The following is a 19,187-nucleotide window of genomic DNA, read 5'->3' on the forward strand; positions in this document are numbered from 1 at the left end:
TTTGAGTACACAATCATTTTGAGAGGCCTAAACAGAGAAAATTTAGAGTAAATACAACATTTAAGTCTCAGTTTTGACCCCACATGGATGCAATATAAGTTGAGAAGTACTTTGGGCCCACAAACCTTCAGTTATCATCAATTTGAGGTGTTGATAGAAGGGTAGAAACAATGTAGGAAAACTGAGTGGACGGGGGGGTGAATCAATTTTCACCAAACTCAACCAAATTAATCACAAATTCATATCTGATTAGAAACAACAATAACATAAATAACCAACACATCAACAACACACATAACACATAGATTTTTGATGTGGAAAACCTGGTTAAGGGAAAAACCACGGTGGGAAACTACCCACAATAAGATGATACTCTGCAGTGCTATGTGTAAATATTATAATGGGGAATGTACATGCATTCAAGCACACTGCCTAGAGCTCACTACTCAAATACAAGGAGGGATACAACCCTGAGGAAGAGTCACTGCCTTATAAAGATTAGACAACAATCTAGATTACATGAACTGAAAGAATAACATCTCCAAATACCCGATTACAGTTCCGGTTAAGCACACTGTCTACACAATAACTCTTCTCTCCTCGTCCACACTTCGGAATGATAGATTATCTTATTCGCACATACAATACACTCTCAGATCATAAGCACAATCACAGACACCCAACTAACATTATTACATCACCTATTTATATAAATCATCAACCTTATCCTTAAGGTTGGCTCAACACATTAGACCTAATTACAAAATTACATCACACAATACATAAATCAATAACTGGACCAATACAATGTCAGAAAGGACATATCATGGACCCAAATCAAATCCTTGAACATGCTACACCATCAAATAATTCGCCAAGATCATCCACAACATGCTACACCACCAAATATATCACATAACATGAAGAATACCACCAGACTAATAAGATCTTCAATAACGCGCACCACGATCAACGAATACCACCAAAATGCATAACACAAAATTAGAGACCATCAACAAGCAATGTGAATTCTACCACAATCATTGCAACAACTCAGATAACAAGATTCATCATTACTACATCATCAGAGCTCAAGGACACCAACTAACAAACTAAAAGATATGCTTGCAAAGTCCCAAATCATGAACCATTCGATCAGAGGACACACATGAACATCCAAAACACTCTCCCAAATCTGTAACTCAAGATATAATCATTTTAGAGCAATACTACAATTCTGCAACACATAATACTGAAAAGCCATTCCACATACCAGACCTCATAACTTGACCAAATCAACTCATAGAAATATATGGCATTGATGGAAACATATGAATATGAAAAAAGGTGAAGCTTTCAAAAAATCTAAAATGGAGATCTATGCAGGGGTCTTCCCTAAATGTTCACAATAATATATTATGTTGACGTAGGAGCTGGAGGTGTGGTAGGAGGTGGAGCTCCAATAAATATCATATGAGCTCTTCTAGTGGTTTTAGCATATTGAGTATCAACTCCCTTGACGTGAATTATATTGACTTGTTCTTCTACCTAGGTAATACAACCTATTTTACCACCATAGTCAAATGGGAATTTGTTATAGATAATGTTACTGGTTATACGAGATTGACCTGCATTTGACATACTAGCCTCTCCTTGGTGATTAAGAAGGGTATTTTTATACATACATAGGTTTGCATTAGGTGACTTTCATGTGGTAGGGTCAACATCAATTTTCCTTGATCAATAAGATCTTGGAGTAGATGCTTAAGCTTCATGAATTTGTCCATCGCATGACCCTTGATACAATGATAAGCATAATACTCATTATCTTAATACCAATCAGGCTTAGGTATGGACTCATCAAATGGTATAGTCTGTGGATACATGACCATATTATGCTGCTCCATATGCTTGAAAATGACATCCAAGGTGTTAGCGATTTTTCTTGCTACCTTCAATCCTAAGGAGACACACAATACCAAACTATGGGATTGGTATCCTAGAGCATGAAATCAACACTATTGTTGGTAAGAGACATTGCACAAGTCATCCAGTGTTCTCATTGATGGCAACTGAAGTTAGTTATCCCATCTTTAGTATGTGATTTGATCCTACCGAAAGTTAGAGTGAAGATTTCGTCAAGTCTGACAAGTTAGAATAGGGCATCTGACAGAGTACATTATCTTGATTGGTATTTCATTTCAGTTGAATACTTTGTGTTGTGGAGCTAAGGGAATCTTGGTAGATGTCTGGAGTACCTTACTCCATGATTTCAGCCTCCAATGATAATTTTTGTGGTAGTTAGAAGATCCAATATATCTGTAGACACTTAAAAATAATTACTTTTAATTATTTTTAATTCCTCACATAATTAATTAATTAATTATGTTTATTCAAATTCTCCTCAATATTAATTAAATATAATTAATATTGTCACTATAGTATGTGACTGATTTATTTAATAAATCAATCCCTTTCTTTATTCTTCTAAAAAATTAAATCTTCACAAATCTTCCTCTTAGCTAATTAATTTCAATTAATTAGTTAACCAACATGATTCCTAAAAACCATCTTCTTAATTCATCATTATCCTAATAAAGTCTTCTAGAAACTCCCTAAACTCACTTAACCTTATTCTTCTAATTTTTAATTCCCTCCACTCATTCTCTCTCCTAGTCAAATCCTCCTACAAATCCTAATCCCACCTAACATTTCCTCTAAATGAGTTTCTAGTGGCTAATCATCATGATTAGCCACAAAGTCAACCCCTTGTCCCTTCCATCCAACCACCAACTTTTAATGCTCTTTTCCTAGGTGAATGTGAGATTTTCAAAATCTCACAATCCTCTAGGCATCTCCTCTCCCAAGGAATTTTTAATTCCTTCTTATTCCTCCAATCCCCATGATTATCCCTTTTTGGAGAATTTTAAATTCCTCCTCCCCATTCTTCAAGGAATGTCACATCCCTTGCTCCTCTCAAGGCACATTCGGAAATCTTCCCAATGCACCTTGCTCTTCTCAAGGTGCCTTGGGAAGTCTTCCCAATGCACCTTTCTCTTCTCAAGGTACCTTGGGAAGTCTTCCCAATGTACCTTGAGCAGTGTGGAGATAATAAATGCCTTTAAGGCATATCTCTTGGTCTCCACACCCTCTCTTGGGCCTTGTGGGAGCTCACAAGCAATCCTAGCCCTTCATCTTGAATCCATCCTAGCCATCCATTTTTCCTCTCCTCTTCCTATAAATTGAGGATTCCATCCCTTCATTCTTCATCTCCAAGTTTAGTAATCTTCTGCTACCCTTTTGAGTTTAGCAAAATCATTTTAGGATCCTTATCATGTCAAAATCATCCTACATCCACAGTTAATCATCTCATCTCCATCATCCTCCAAGATCCATCTCATTTGTGCACAACATTGGAGAGCCATCCACATCAAGCAAGCAAGAGGAGCACATCAAGTGGAGCATCATCCAGGGATGCCTTCACTTTATCATGCTCCATCCGAAGGAGAAGGTATTGGTTTGTGAGGATGCTTGTTGAAGACTCCATTTTTCAAACTACTAATCAAGTTGTTTTGCAGGTTGCCTAGCTGATTCAACCAAATATTGTGCATTTATTTAAATTAGGCACCTAGATATTAAATAAAATGGAATGAACCATTGTCTTATGTGTTTTTAAGAAAAGCATAAAGGTAGGAGAGTATTCTCTTGTCTTACTAGATGATCAAAAATCTAGACCCTCCAACCTTTTCTTGTTTGATTGTGTGTTTACCTCTAGCGGGCCTGCCCTCCCAACTTGCTCTTTGAGAAGGTAAGACAGGAATGACTCAAGTGAGTACACCTAGACCTGGGGTTCCCAACTCACTATAATAAATAGGCCATTGACTATGAAAGGCTCAATGGTTGGGGCTATATGAGAGTTCACTCTCACATTGGGTGCTTAGTAGGATCCTAGAGATCTCAATCATGCTTGCATGACTACTAAGTTCTTGGTGCTTCGTTGGGCTATAGGCCTCAATTGCGCTTGTGTAACTTTGAAGGGTACCTCCTAACGGGAAGACTTACTAAACACCTTGTTCATAGTGGCCAAAAACCTTCTAGTCATTGGTGCAGGAGGTCGGAACTCCGAAGCTGCCCATATTTTTACGGCCCTTAGTAGAGACACAAAGTTTGCCATGAGGAGTTTTCATGGGAATTGATGCTTGGCTACCCTGAGAAGTGAGTGTCATGGAGGGGATCAAATGGCGTCAAGCATCTAAGTGTTTTCTCTAGGTAAGCATAGCTGGGAAACCAATTGGGATCCAATGACTATTGTCCTTGCCAGCCTTAAGAATGTTGTATATGAGCATGAGTGTCTTTGAGATAATATGCATTTGATCATTGTGTTTGCTTTGTTTGATACATACTTGCCAAGAGAAGACTAAAAACACATCATTATCCTCAAACACTTTACAAAACACTTGTCGAGACACAAACAATTGTCCAAGTCATTAATCACACAAAGTCCAAAATTGCATCAAAGCTCCATCCATCCCATATTTCATAAGCCTAAGAGATAAGCTAAGAGTTCATCCTCTCCATCAACATTCAAGTTTGTCCTTTGAAACGCCAACTATCATCCAAATCAAGGTGGTCATGTCCCTTCATATAACTTGCCATTCGAATCGATCCTTCATTGAGTCATGTTCATGCCAAGAACAACCTAGTCATCAAGTTTCTTCTAAGCCATCACTATCATACCTCCTCCATCAATCAACCTCAAATTTCCTAAGGACTTAGCACATCAAATCAATCTCCCACCGTTATCAAATCAATTATCAAAATCCAAACCCAATCATCCTCTAATCCAATTTAACCTCACGTTAAGGTTACATGCCTTGTGAAGTTTCATTTAGACCTCATCATCAATCAATTGACTCTCGCACTTGAAGAAGAATCCTCTCCAAGTACCTTTTGCCTAATCCTTTTTGAGACGATCAAGACTCTTAACTCACGTCTTTACTTTGCTTAGGATCATTAGTCAACCTTGATAGTTCTGATACTTAATGTAAGTACAGATCCAATAGCCAACAAGATGAGAGGGGGGGTGAATCATACAAACTTAATCTTCCATAAAAACATCAGATTCAACCTTGGTAACATATACTTCAGTAATATATCCAAAATTGCTAAACATGCAAACTCAAAAGCATATAAACATCATAAACCTCATAACACCAGATTTAACGTGGAAACCCAAATAGGGAAAAACCACTGTGGGATTTCAGACCCACTAAGAAATATACTCTTCTATAGTATGCTCGGTTAAAAGCAAATCCTGTTAAATATTACAAACACATTGCTAGATGTGACCCGGTTAAGGGATTTCCCTTAGATCTGTTAGGATCTTCACCTTGTTAGAAGTGACCTTGTTAAATGATTTCAAACACTCAATCAGAATGTCACCTTGCTAGAGGGTTTTACAAATAAGACTATTAAGTCCACTCGGTTAAGAGATTTTCTATCACTTTCACAAAATAACAATAATAAAAATCTATCTGCAACTTCACATCTAAAATGCTAAAGCAGATTCTTATTTGTTCAATACAATCTAGACGTAGAACTAATCTTGTCCATCTGCTGGGCTTCTATACTCTGTTATTCAAATAGGTCTTCAAGCTTCTATGCTTGATAATCACTATGTAGCATCCTTGTGCATACATTTTCCCGCATACATTGTTTATCAATAGTTCCCTATTTATAAACAATTAGCTAACCGCTTAATCTCCTTGATCACATTTCCCATGATCAATCATAGCCATCAGATCTTGAAACTTTGACCAGGTTCAATGTATCCTTCAATCTGAAAACGTTTCACCCCATCTAGGAACTTGCATACATTTGTTGTAACTTGTGCTAGGGTATTGTAGTTCAATCTAAGCTGAAGATCTTCATGTTGATTTTCCTTTGCCATAGATTCATTAACAAACTTCATGCACGACATACCAATCATTTAATCAGTTCCAGCTCATCAGCTTCCTTCATTAAATAACGCATGTAACCATTTAATGTATTTTGTTATAGCTCGGTTACAACTCAGTAACAACTCGGTGAATACTAAACTTCACTTGGTAGACATTCTGCCTTCATTAACCGATAGCGATAACCTTAGGGTTTACCAACTAGGTTCCTTAGGGTTTACCGACTAGGTTCTTTGCTCGGTAATATAGTATAGTATTAACCTTACAATTTACAACATATGTATGATGTCAAAACAATCTAAACATCATGATATCATCATTGTCTAACTCGGTTATAGTTGCCCATAGAATACCTTATTCATCCCCTTATTCATCATATTCTTTCTGTGTCTTTTACCGACATCTTTATACTCTTCAAATCATACTTCTCAAGATATGGCAACATCATATTGAATTAGAAAATCAATTTCTTGACATCAATGAAAAAATAATAATATCAAGACAGTAAACATCCTTAATCAGTTATATCCATAATCATCAACAACCTTCTCAATATCCTTATTGGAATGCCAACAATCTTCCATTGTATGTTATAATACAAAATGCTAACAAACCCTTGGTGTAAGAGAGTCTTTCTAATCATCATTCCCAGGTCTAAATTCCACCCAACTTGGTCATTACCTTGCTTGTGGTTTCATCCACCACCTAAAATCATCACCCAAGGACTAAGGTGTCAAATCCTAATCAAATTCAGGCTCTAATCCAAGAACTCCACCAATCAACAAAATCCTTTGTCGTCAAAGACAAAATCCAAAATTCCACAAGTATCTTGCTAAGTCCTTCATCACAAATTTCCTCCTCCAAGATTTTCTAAGGTTATTCGTGTATGGTCACAACTCGATCCCAAAAGAAAATGATGGCTGAACACCAATATGACATGCCAGACATTAGTATCCTATACGAAGATCCCACACAAGATCCTACACAAAGTGGGCAACGTAGCAATCTAGATCAAAGCCAAGATCCTAACATGGTTAGCCAAGATGAACTCTGTCCAGAAGTGCAAACTTTCCTAGCGAATTCTAATAACCAAGAGATGATGGAAAAGTTTATTCAACACAATCCTACTGCACTTCTAAAAACTCTCCTCGAAATTGGAGCTCAACTTTCGCCTGAATTCAATAGATCCGCTCTTGCCCAACAACCACAAGGAGACCTCACTCCCACACAAAGTGCTGCACCTATTATCCAAACTCAATCAATTGCAGCCCCATCAATCATCCAAGCTCAATCAATGCCACCCGCAGCGCCTCCCACAGTGGTCTCCATTCTGCCTCCTTCCTCTCTACCATCTATACCATTATCAAATCCAATCTCATCTATTCTCCAAAATGCTTCTATGCCACCCCCTTTCATTCAACCACATATCTCTATTCCACAAACTTCCCTTCCTACCAACAATGTCACAAGTTTTATCCGGGCCGCACTTAATCCCATCACAACAGTTTGCAGACCGCAACCAACTATCACACAAATCCCTGCGACATCGGTCTTCACATCCCACGTTCCCACCTCCTCATCATATCAATATATTGGTTGTGGTGCACCTTCTTTGGCTCATCCAATTCTTGGGGCAAATACACTTCATCATTATCAAAGTCCACAACAAGACCTCATCAAGGAAATTCAAGACATGAAAAATATCATCAAGGACATGAAAGAAAGGACTAATAAAAGAAAAATTTACTCATTCGAAGAGTTTTGCCCTTGTCCTTATGAACCATCTATATTAGTTGAACCCTACCCCCCAGGATTTGAGATCCCCAAATTCACCAAGTATGAAGGCAAAGGAGACCCCCGTGACCATGTCTGAGAATTCCACATCTTATGCCAAGAAGTCTCCTATAGTGACCTTTATCTTTGTAGACTCTTTCCCAAGAGTCTCACGGGAGACGCCTTGGCATGGTTCTCATCTCTACCACGAGGTTCCATTGTCTCCTTTCTAGACTTGGCAAAAAAATTTGTGGCCCACTATGCTTACAACATGGTTAATGATGTTTCTATGATGGACCTATGCAATACAAAACAAAGGCCCAGAGAAACCTTCGCCAATTTCCTACAAAGATGGTGACATCTTATCAAGAAATTCCAGTGGGACATGCCAGAACAACATCAAATTGAGCTATTTCAAGAGAACTTGGTGCCTGAACTTTCGAGACCCTTAATATCCCAATGTATCAAATCCTTCCAAAAATTGACCAATAAGGGCCTTGCACTCGAACATGTCTTGTTGGAGGAAGGAACCTTGAAACATTACCAGTAGTTGACACAAAGTTCTCCCTCTTATCATAATGACAAGCCAAAATTCTGGTCTAAAAATAAAAACATGGCCAATGATGGTGTAAATGATGCAAAGCGGGTCCAAACCATGGCCGCTCCCCCAAAATCCACCACCAATAATCATCAATTCAATAATCAAAACAATCAAAACCAATCCCAAAAACCTCACAATAATGTCTCAATCTAGAGATGACCACCCCGATCGAATAACCGGACTCCAAGAGACTTCACTCCTCTGGTTGAGCCTATTGAAATGGTGTTTCAAAAACTTGTCCAAGCAGGTGTAGTGGTTTTTCCAATCACTCGCCCGTTTGACCCCAATCAACCTAAACCAAGATGGTATAATGAAAATGAGTATTTTGAATACCATCATATCAAGGGACATGATACACGAAAGTGTATGAAACTGAAGATATACATACAAGATCTCATTGATAGAGGTGAGATTGAAGTAGCAAATGCAAAACCTGGTAATAACAATGACAAACTCAAAATGTACTAGGAACCCTTCTTGAAGCATGATAAAGGAAAAGGCTCATCATCTAACGCAATGGGTTATGACTACGCTAATCACATAACCGGTTTTGATTTTTTAGTAGGTCGCATTGAACCTATAGACAATCATGTCAATGTCATAACCATCCAAGGAGTTAATCCTCCTTCTTCCCAAAGCAGACCAAATCCTGCTAGGATAGTCATTCAAGGCACCACACCTTCCACCTCCCATTTCTAGAATGACTGCAATGTAACTACATGCCAAGGTAAAGTCACCATCCAAGGAGTCCCTCCCTGATCAGGATTAAATTGGGAAAATACTGAAATCTAATTTTTCCAAAATTTTATATGTTTTAGTAAATTGCAATTTTGAGGGTCTTTGGTGCATTTTTGGACAAATATGGTGCCCGGAAACATGATGAGACATCATTGATGTTTCCAAAATGAGACATCATTGATGTTTCCAAAATTTGGTTCTAGATTATTTGAGTACCTTTCCAACGCATCAAACGGTTTGTAATTCGGAGCTAGGATGAGAAAGTTATGCCTTCTCAAAGTGGACTGAAATTTTATATTTAGTTTTTTTTGATAATTTTGATAGTTTTAATAGTTTAATTGTAATAAACATTATGATGACTCTTCATTTCAAATTCCAAGGGATTTGTGTGACCCTTGGGATACATTCGACTTGTATAAACTCCAATTTTGAATAGAATGGAGACAATTTTTGGTTTGCAATCTTCTTGTTGTCAATTTCTTTTTGTGTTGAAATCTACAATACTGCAAGTATCACACTAGGTATTGTAATCTGGTTTTCATAAATCAGATCAGTGGTATCAGAGCGGGAACGCTCCTTTATGCCAATTTACACAAGGTCTTCCTACCAAAGATTAGGATTGGATACACAAGATTTGTCAAAATACCCACCTTTGAGACGCACATAATCAAAGATGCCAGACAATGATGTTAAGAAGTTGGTCGAGGAAGCTTTAAATAAGCAACGAGAGGAGATGATGAGTCAATTTTCATACCTCCTATAGAAGCAAAAACCCTCTGAATCTGTAACACCATTTCGTGGAAATACCCCTTTCAAAGTGCAGGTCAATTTCGACATCCGAAATTTTGAAGGAAAGGTCGATGCTGAAGCTGTTGATAACTGGTTATCAAAGTTGGATAGGTACTTTTCTGTAAATAATTTCTCAGATGCTGAAAAGATAACATTTGCTCTCCTCAAAGCTGAAACCCATGTGAAATTAGCATGGGAAACCAAAGTAGCAAATAAAGAACAAGAATCAGTTGCTGAAGATGGTTTTATACTATCTCTTGATAAGAAGCCCACATGGGGAGAATTTGTGGAATATATCAAAGAAGCCTACCTCCCGGAGGATGTATATGAACAAAAATACATAGAATGGTAGCTTCTTCGCCAAAGGAGGGATCAGTCTGTGCAAGATTACACCAATACATTCCATTCACTTTCAGCAAAACTCGGTATTAATGATTCAGAGAAGCATAGAATTTTGAAATATCGGAGTGGACTTCACAGGTATATTCAAACAGAGATGGATTTTTTAAATATTGAGACATTGGCAACTGTCTATAAATATGCTACAAAAATTGAAGAAAAATCCAAGCAAAGAGGGAAGAGGGACTACTTTGCAAACAACAAGCCGAGGGCTGAAGGTGGCAATAAATTTGTAGGGAAACAGGTGACCAAGGAACCTCATTCAAATTCACCCAAGAACACATGGTGGTCTACTAAAAAGACAGACACAGGCATGTGGTGCGAGATGCATAGGTCCCCAACCCATAATACAAAGGATTGTTGAAGTATTAAAAATTTGATGACAGAAATACGAGGGGAGGAAGCTGAACCTGAATCGTCACCAATAGATAATTCTAAGAAAGAGGAGAATGATTCCATCATAGAAGCAAACCCATATGCCGTAGTTGGAACTGCTAAAATATTTCCCCGTGAAGATGAAGAGAGACTTTTTCATTCACAGATGTGGGTTGATGGAAAGCCTCTACATTTTATTGTTGACAGTGGGAGTCAAAAGAATTTGATCTCTAGGGAGGCAGTCAAAAGATTAAATTTGAAAGTGACAAGACACCCACAACCATACTCTATGGGATGGGTGAATGAGGGACAAGATATTCAAATCAATCAACAATGTCGTTTGCCATATTCAATCAAGCCTTTCAAGGATGAAGTGATATGTGATGTAGCACCATTGGATGTATGCGATGTCTTGCTGGGGTAGCCATACATGTATCAGAGGCATGGGGTGTATGAGTCAAGGCCACGTAGTGTTACAATCAAGCTTGGTGAGAAGAGGTACCGAATACCAGAGGTATGTCCAACACAAACTACATCTCTAATTAGTGCTAAACAATGTAAACGCTTGATTGCTCAAACTGGAGCTTTTATTGTACTCATGATTCGCCCTGAACAAACAAAGTCAGTTGTTCTTAATACACATGCTAAGGTAACAGAGAATCAACAAAATCAAATAGATAAAATTTTGAAAGAATATCACAGTGTGTTTACACCACCAGTGGGAGTACCAACACACTGTCAAGTCAAGCACTCTATTGATTTAATTCCAGGCACACCGCTACCACATGAGCCAATATATAGGAGGTCAGTTTTGGAAAATAATGAGATTAAGAGACAAATTCAGAAGTTGATTCAGAAAGGACACATTCATCCAAGTGCTTCACCTTGTGGAAGTCCAATTGTCCTTGCTAAAAAGAAAGATGGGACATGGAGGCTTTGTATTGATTATAGAGCATTAAACAAAATCCCTGTTAAAAATAGATATCCAATCCCTCAAATTGATGATTTGTTGGACCAACTTAGGGGGGCTAAATTCTTTACAAAAGTTGACTTGAAGTCTGGATACCACCAAGTACCAATTGATCCAGCAGATGTGTGGAAGACTGCATTTAAATCTAAGGAAGGTTTGTTTGAATGGTTGGTCATGCCTTTTGGCCTAACAAATGCCCCAGCCACATTTATGAGATTGATGAATGATGTGCTTAGACCATTCATTGATTCCTTTGTAGTTGTTTATTTGGATGACATACTCATCTTTAGCAGAACTTGGTCTGAGCATTTGCAGCATGTTGAACAAGTTCTTTCAACTCTGCAAAAACACAAACTTTATGCCAACATTGAGAAGTGTTCTTTTGGTATGCAAAGTATTCAATACTTAGGGTATATCATTGACGATGAGGGTGTTCATGTTGATCCAGCAAAGATTCAAATAATTGAAGATTGGCCATCCCCTAAAAATTTCACAGAGCTTCGCAGCTTCTTGGGCTTAGCCAACTTCTATCGTAGATTTGTGTTTGGTTTCTCACACATATCATGGCCTCTTAATCAATCACTCAGGGGTGGAGCACAAGCAAAATTTCAGTGGACAGAGGCACAACAACAAGCATTTGAGGAGTTAAAGAAAAGACTATGTTCAGCACCAGTATTGGTCCTTCCAAATCTACACCAAGCATTTGAGATAGAAACAGATGCATCAGATTATGCTCTTGGTGCGGTACTCACACAAAATGGGCATCCTGTTGCCTATCATAGTGAAACTTTTTCTGATACAGTACGTAAGTATCCCACCTATGATAAGGAGTTGTATGCCATTGTTCAGGCTTGCAAACAATGGAAACACTATATACTAGGAAAAGAAACTGTTATACATACAGACCATAAACCACTCCAATTCTTGCAAACACAAGGAAAGCTACAGAATGATAGACATCAATGGTGGTCAGTCTATTTACAACAATTTCACCTCAACATTCATCATAAAAAAGGAAGCAGTAACAAGGTGGCAGATTGTTTGAGTAGGCCTCCAATTGCAGGTTTGACAATAGTGTTGGATTCATGCGGTCATCAATCATCCACTTGGGAACAACTATATAGTACTGACCCTGATTTTGCTAACATCTACAATAATTTGGTAGAAGGAAAATTTGTCTCTGATTTTCACTTGCAGGATGGGTTTCTTTGCCATAATGGTCACATATGTGTACCCACCGAAGAATGGAAGAAAATGATATGGGAAGCTCACTACAGTCGTGTTGCAGGACATTTTGGTATTGGTAAGACTACTGCTATCCTTCAAAAGTATTTCTATTGGCCAAAAATGAAGCAAGATGTCATTTCACATATACAAGCTTGTGCAGCCTGTGCGATTGCAAAACCAGCAAACCGTAAGTTGGGTCTATACTTACCATTACCTATTCCTGATAAGCCATGGCAGTCTATTTCAATGGATTTTATGTCTGGGCTTCCAACTACCAGGTGGGGGCATGATTGTGTATATGTTGTGGTAGATAGGTTTTCTAAAATGGCTATCATGGTGGCATGTAAAAAGATGATTTCTGCAGAAGATACTACCAAGCTATTTTTTGAACATGTGTGGGTTCATTTTGGTTTGCCAAAAACCATTATTTCTGATAGGGATAGCAGGTTCATCAACAAATTTTGGTCTGCACTATGGGCTAAAATGGACACGAAACTGACAAAGTCCACAGCATTCCATCCCCAAACAGATGGGCAGACAGAAGTGGTGAATCGAATGATTATTCATATTTTACGGATGTATCATTCAAAACATCCTTGCACGTGGGATGAAAGCTTACCCTATGTGCAACACAGCTACAACCGTGCACTCCATAGTACTACAGGGCACAGTCCATTTGAGGTTTCTCTTGGGTACCAGCCATTGGCACCTATAGATGTAGCAATACCATCTCTACAGTCTAGTAGTCCATTGAATGGTGACAAGGAGGTAGATAAAGTAGAAAAATTCATTGATAACATTAGACACCTACAACAACAAGTTTATGAGATATTGGAGTAGAGTAATCAGAAGTATAAGGAAAGACATGATAAACATAGAACTCCCCATCAGTTTTAGGTTGGTGATAAGGTATGGTTACATCTTCAGAAAGAGCGCCTGCATGGACCAAATAGGAAGCTTCGACCTCTTCATTATGGACCGTACACTATTGTGAAACAAGTTGGTGAGAATGCTTTTGAACTTAATTTGCCATCCTTTTTGGGACTGCATCCAGTTTTCAATGTGGAGTTGTTGAGACCCTATTTTCCTCCTTTATTGGATATCTCCCAAGCTACTGAATACATTCAAGCTGCAGAGTTAAACCCCTCTACTACTGCTCTAGTCCAGTGTGACCATGTTACTGAAGCCATTTTCAAGACTTTGAGAAATCAGAAAATCCCTTTGTATCGGGTGGTTCGAGCTGGTCAGCATTCTCATCAAGGCAAGTGGCTTACTAAGGAACAAATTGAAGAACAATTTCCTCATCTGTTGCAGCAGATTAGTGCAATGGGGCCCATTGCCTCTTAAGGGTGGAGGAATGATCAGGATTAAATTGGGAAAATATTGAAATCTAATTTTTCCAAAATTTTATATGTTTTAGTAAATTGCAATTTTGAGGGTCTTCGGTGCATTTTTGGACAAATATGGTGCCCGGAAACATGATGAGACATCATTGATGTTTCCAAAATGAGATATCATTGATGTTTCCAAAATTTTGTTCTAGATTATTTGAGTACCTTTCCAATGCATCAAACGGTTTGTAATTCAGAGCTAGGATGAGAAAGTTATGCCTTCTCAAAGTGGACTGAAATTTTATATTTAGTTTTTTTGATAATTTTGATAGTTTTAATAGTTTAATTGTAATAAACATTATGATGACTCTTCATTTCAAATTCCAAGGGATTTGTGTGACCCTTGGGATACATTCAACTTGTATAAACTCCAATTTTGAATAGAATGGAGACAGTTTTTGGTTTGCAATCTTCTTGTTGTCAATTTCTTTTTGTGTTGAAATCTACAATACCGCAAGTATCACACTAGGTATTGTAATCTGGTTTTCATAAATCAGATCACTCCCCCACCAAACCCCCTGCCCATGTCTTCCACCCGCTGATATGACCTCCTTGACCAACTTAGGAAGACCCCCACACAAATCTCCATTTTGGAACTTCTCAAGACTTCCCCGGTCCATAAAGAAATTTTGGAACAAGCCCTTCTTGAATCATGCGTTCCTGATAACATCAATGCCACCAAATTCCAAGCCCTCATTGGAAACCTTGCTGCCCAGCAGCACCTGGTATTTACCTCCAAAGATGCTCCCACAGATGAAGACCATAACAAACCTTTGCACATCGAAGCTCTTATCCACAAGCATAAGGTCAAACGTATCCTGATAGACTGTGGATCCGGGCTTAATCTGTGTACATACAAATTAATAAAACAATTGGGACTTTCTGAGGATCTGATAGACACATCAGGAAGGATCACAATAAAGGCATATGATGATGCAGAAAGAATTTCAAAGGGCATGATCACCTTACCTCTTCAAGTGGGCCCCATTACAATTGAAATCCCTTGCCAAGTACTAGATCTTGATCTCCCCTACAACATTCTCCTCAAGTGTCCATGGATTCATTCCTTGTAGGCCATACCCTCCACCTATCACCAATGCATCAAATTCCCCTATAATGGAAGAGATATCACTATCAAAGGTGATCCCCAACCTTTTCAATATTGCAAACTATTAGAGGGGAAGCATCTGTATCATTGTCCACTAAATAGACCCTCACCAACACCTCCATCTAAAACATCAAATGTTGGCTCGACTTCATCCCAACCAGATAATCAAATCAAGATCTTGGACAATGGCTCTAGGGAATACAAATTGGAGGATGTCTTATTAATAGGCAACCTCCCTCTCTCTCCTAAGTCATTTGGAAAACCAAAAGATCTCAAAAAGGACCCAAAACTAGTCATGCAATGCCAAAATACCACCTTCCAGCAATGGGGCACACTTAATGAGGAGAGCCTTGAAGCAGATGTCTCTTCTTGGTTGTACTAGGAAGAGGATGATGATCTAGCAAAGGTATACAAAAAAATGTACCCAAAAGCATCTGCCATGGTTGAAAAAATGGGTTACAAAGGACACGACCTGGGACCAAAGGAGAAAGGAAGAAAAGCACCCATAAATCCTATCTCCTACAAATACAACATAGGCTTAGGGTACACCCCGATGCCTAAGATTACTATCACAGGTGCCCCTTCTAGTCCTTCTTTAGATATCGAAAGTGCTGACAAAGAGGAATTCCACGAAATGCCTTATGAATACGAGAAAGATACCTTCTTTGACACTTACATCAACACTATCACCCCCTTAACCCCTCCCACTTCACGCAAGCTACATATTATCGATCCTGAACTCATTGACTGGGACCAACAAGACAAACCCACTTTGGATACCCATGCTGATGATAATGCTCTCATTTATCTCTTGACGGTGCAAAATTTTTGAAGATTGTAATAGAATCGAGGGTATTCAACTACACGAAAAGGGATACTTTGGTAATTAGGACAATGCCCTTAGCCACAAAAAAGATAATAAAAGGAAAAGACATGATTCCCTAGGTGAAAACCTCCCTGAGGCACCTTTGGATGAACAAAAAATAAAAACAAAGGGCGTATCCGAAAGTGAAAACTTAGAAAAAGCACTTGACGATGAGGGATTTGACCTCCCTACCATTGGCTACCTTCCACAAGACAAATCAAATTTACTGATAGAAGAAACATACAACATCAACATGGGCACCGAAGCCATCCCACAAAATGTGCTCATTGCCAAGTCCCTCATGGAAAAAGAGAAACAAGATTTCATCAACTTCCTTACAAAGGTAAAAATTAATTTTGCATGGTCCTATGCCGATATGCCAGGGTTGGATCTTGTCTTGGTGGTTCACAATCTTACTGTCTACCCAGATGCAAAACCTATAAAACTAAAACTGCGCAAAATGCACCCACATATTGCTCTCCTGGTCAAGACGGAACTCCAAAAGATGTTAGATGCAGAATTCATCAAGCCCATAGAATACACTGAATGGGTCTCTAACATTGTACCTGTCAGCAAACCTACCGAGGGCATTCACATCTGCACAGATTTCTAAGATCTAAATAGAGCTTGTCCTAAAGATAATTTCCTGCTCCCCAATATAGACATGATCGTGGACCTTACAATAGGACATGAAATTCTATCGCTAATGGATGGGTTTTCTAGATACAACCAAATTAGGATAGCAGATGAGGATCAGCATAAAACCACATTCACAACACCATGGGGTACTTTCTATTACCGGGTCATGCCTTTTGGCCTTAAAAATGCTGGAGCTACATATCAACGTGCAATGACAACAATTTTTTATGACCTCTTGCACAAAATTATGGAGGACTACGTGGATGATCTACTAGGAAAATCCAAGACAAGACAAGAGCACATCCTTATTCTAAAACAGATCTTCGAAAGATTGGAAAAATACAAGCTGTGCCTAAATCCCAAAAAGTGTGTGTTTGGCGTCACATCAAGAAAACTACTAGGATTCATTGTTTCCCGCATAGGCATTGAGGTTGATCCCGCAAAGGTAAAAGCTATTATGGGAATGCCTCTGCCAAAAACTCTCAGACAACTATGCAGTCTCTAGGGAAAACTCTAGTTTGTTAGGCATTTCATTTCACAGCTAGCAGACAAGTGCCATCCATTTGCACACCTATTGCGTAAAGACACAAAATTCAAATGGGATTGCTTATGTCAAAAGGCCTTTGAGAAATTAAAAGAATATCTAGCATCATCTCCAGTTTTGATGCCACCTACCCCTGAAAAACCCCTCATTTTGTACATATGTGCTACTATAGTGGCATTGGGGGCATTACTAGCACAAATAGATGATCAAGGGAAGGAACACGCCATTTACTACATCAGTTGGACATTGGTAGGATATGAACTCAATTACAGCCCCATTGAAAGAGCATGTTTGGCATTAGTGTTTAGCACACAAAAACTTTGACACTATATGCTGAACAACAAAACAAAGCTGATTGCCAAGATAGACCTGCTTAAATATCTCTTGTCTAAAGCTGCTCTCACTGGAAAAACCGCTAAATGGGTCATGCTCTTGAGCAAGTTTGACATTGAATACGTGGACAAAAAGGCAATCAAGGGACAAGTTATTGCAGATCAGCTGGCAGAAGCTCCACTTCCAGGTGACCATCCTCTTCTCACAAAATTACCAGATGAGTTCATTATGGCTGTCACCACATCTCCCACATGGCAATTATACTTTGATGGCCCTTGCACTCAAAACGGATCGGGGGTAGGAATATTATTGGTTACACCTCAAGGAGATGGCATCCCCAAATCATACAAACTAGCCTTTGCATGTACCAATAACATAGCAGAATACGAGGCACTCATCACAGGTTTGCGTCTGGCTATCCACTGGAAAATAAAGGAGTTACAAGTTTATGGTGATTCTCAGCTCGTTATAAAACAAGTCAATGATGAGTACCAGAAAAAAGATGATAAACTCCTTCCTTACCATACCATGGTTGAAGATCTTAAGCAACATTTCACAACAATCACATTTAATCAAATCCCATGAACAAATAACAGGGTTGCAGATGCAATGGCCACCATTGGCTCCCTCCTTCAAATGCCAGCACACAATCAGAAGTGCGAGTTCTTGGTCGAGCAATTATTTATACCAGCATATGACCTACCAGAGTCTGAAATGGTGTGTGTTCTCGTTGGTCCTGAGTCCCCTTGGTACCAAGAAACCTTCGCTTTCCTCAGAGACAACACCATTCCTCCACATCTCACAAAAAACCAACAAAAAAACTTCATTCACCAATGTGCTCGTTACACCATCCTTGTAGACACTCTATTCAAAAGACATTTCGATAGTTCCCTCCTAAGGTGTTTAGATAAACAAGAGGCAGAATGGGCATTACGTGAAGTACATGAAGGTATCTGTGGGGCACACTCAAGTGGGCTCACATTGGCTAAAAAGCTTTTGAGAATAGGAGACTATTGGCCTAAAATGGAGGTAGATGCATATAATTATGTGAAGAAATGCATCCCAACATGGCAACAAAATTCATGCACCATCACAAAAATTGCAGCCATTTATAACACCATGGCCCTTCTCATAGTGGGGGCTCAATCTCATTGGGAAAATCCACCCTTCATCTTCCAATGGACATAAATTAATTATCACTGCCACCGAATACTTCACCAAGTGGGTAGAGGCTATCCCTCTTACTTTCACCACCGACAAGCAAATATCCAAATTCATCCTGAACTGCCTAAAATGCCGATATGGCATCCCAAAAGTTATCATCACAGATAATGGCAGACAATTTAAAAACCAGGATGTCAAAGAACTCTGCCCAAAAAATTCAACATCCAACACCACTTCTCCACTCCATATTACCCCCAAGGCAATGGCCAAGCTGAGGCTTCTAATAAAACCCTAATAAAAATCCTCAAAAAGAC

This window comes from Cryptomeria japonica, chromosome 6 (genome assembly GCF_030272615.1).
Source record: "Cryptomeria japonica chromosome 6, Sugi_1.0, whole genome shotgun sequence".
NCBI lineage: Eukaryota > Viridiplantae > Streptophyta > Pinopsida > Cupressales > Cupressaceae > Cryptomeria > Cryptomeria japonica.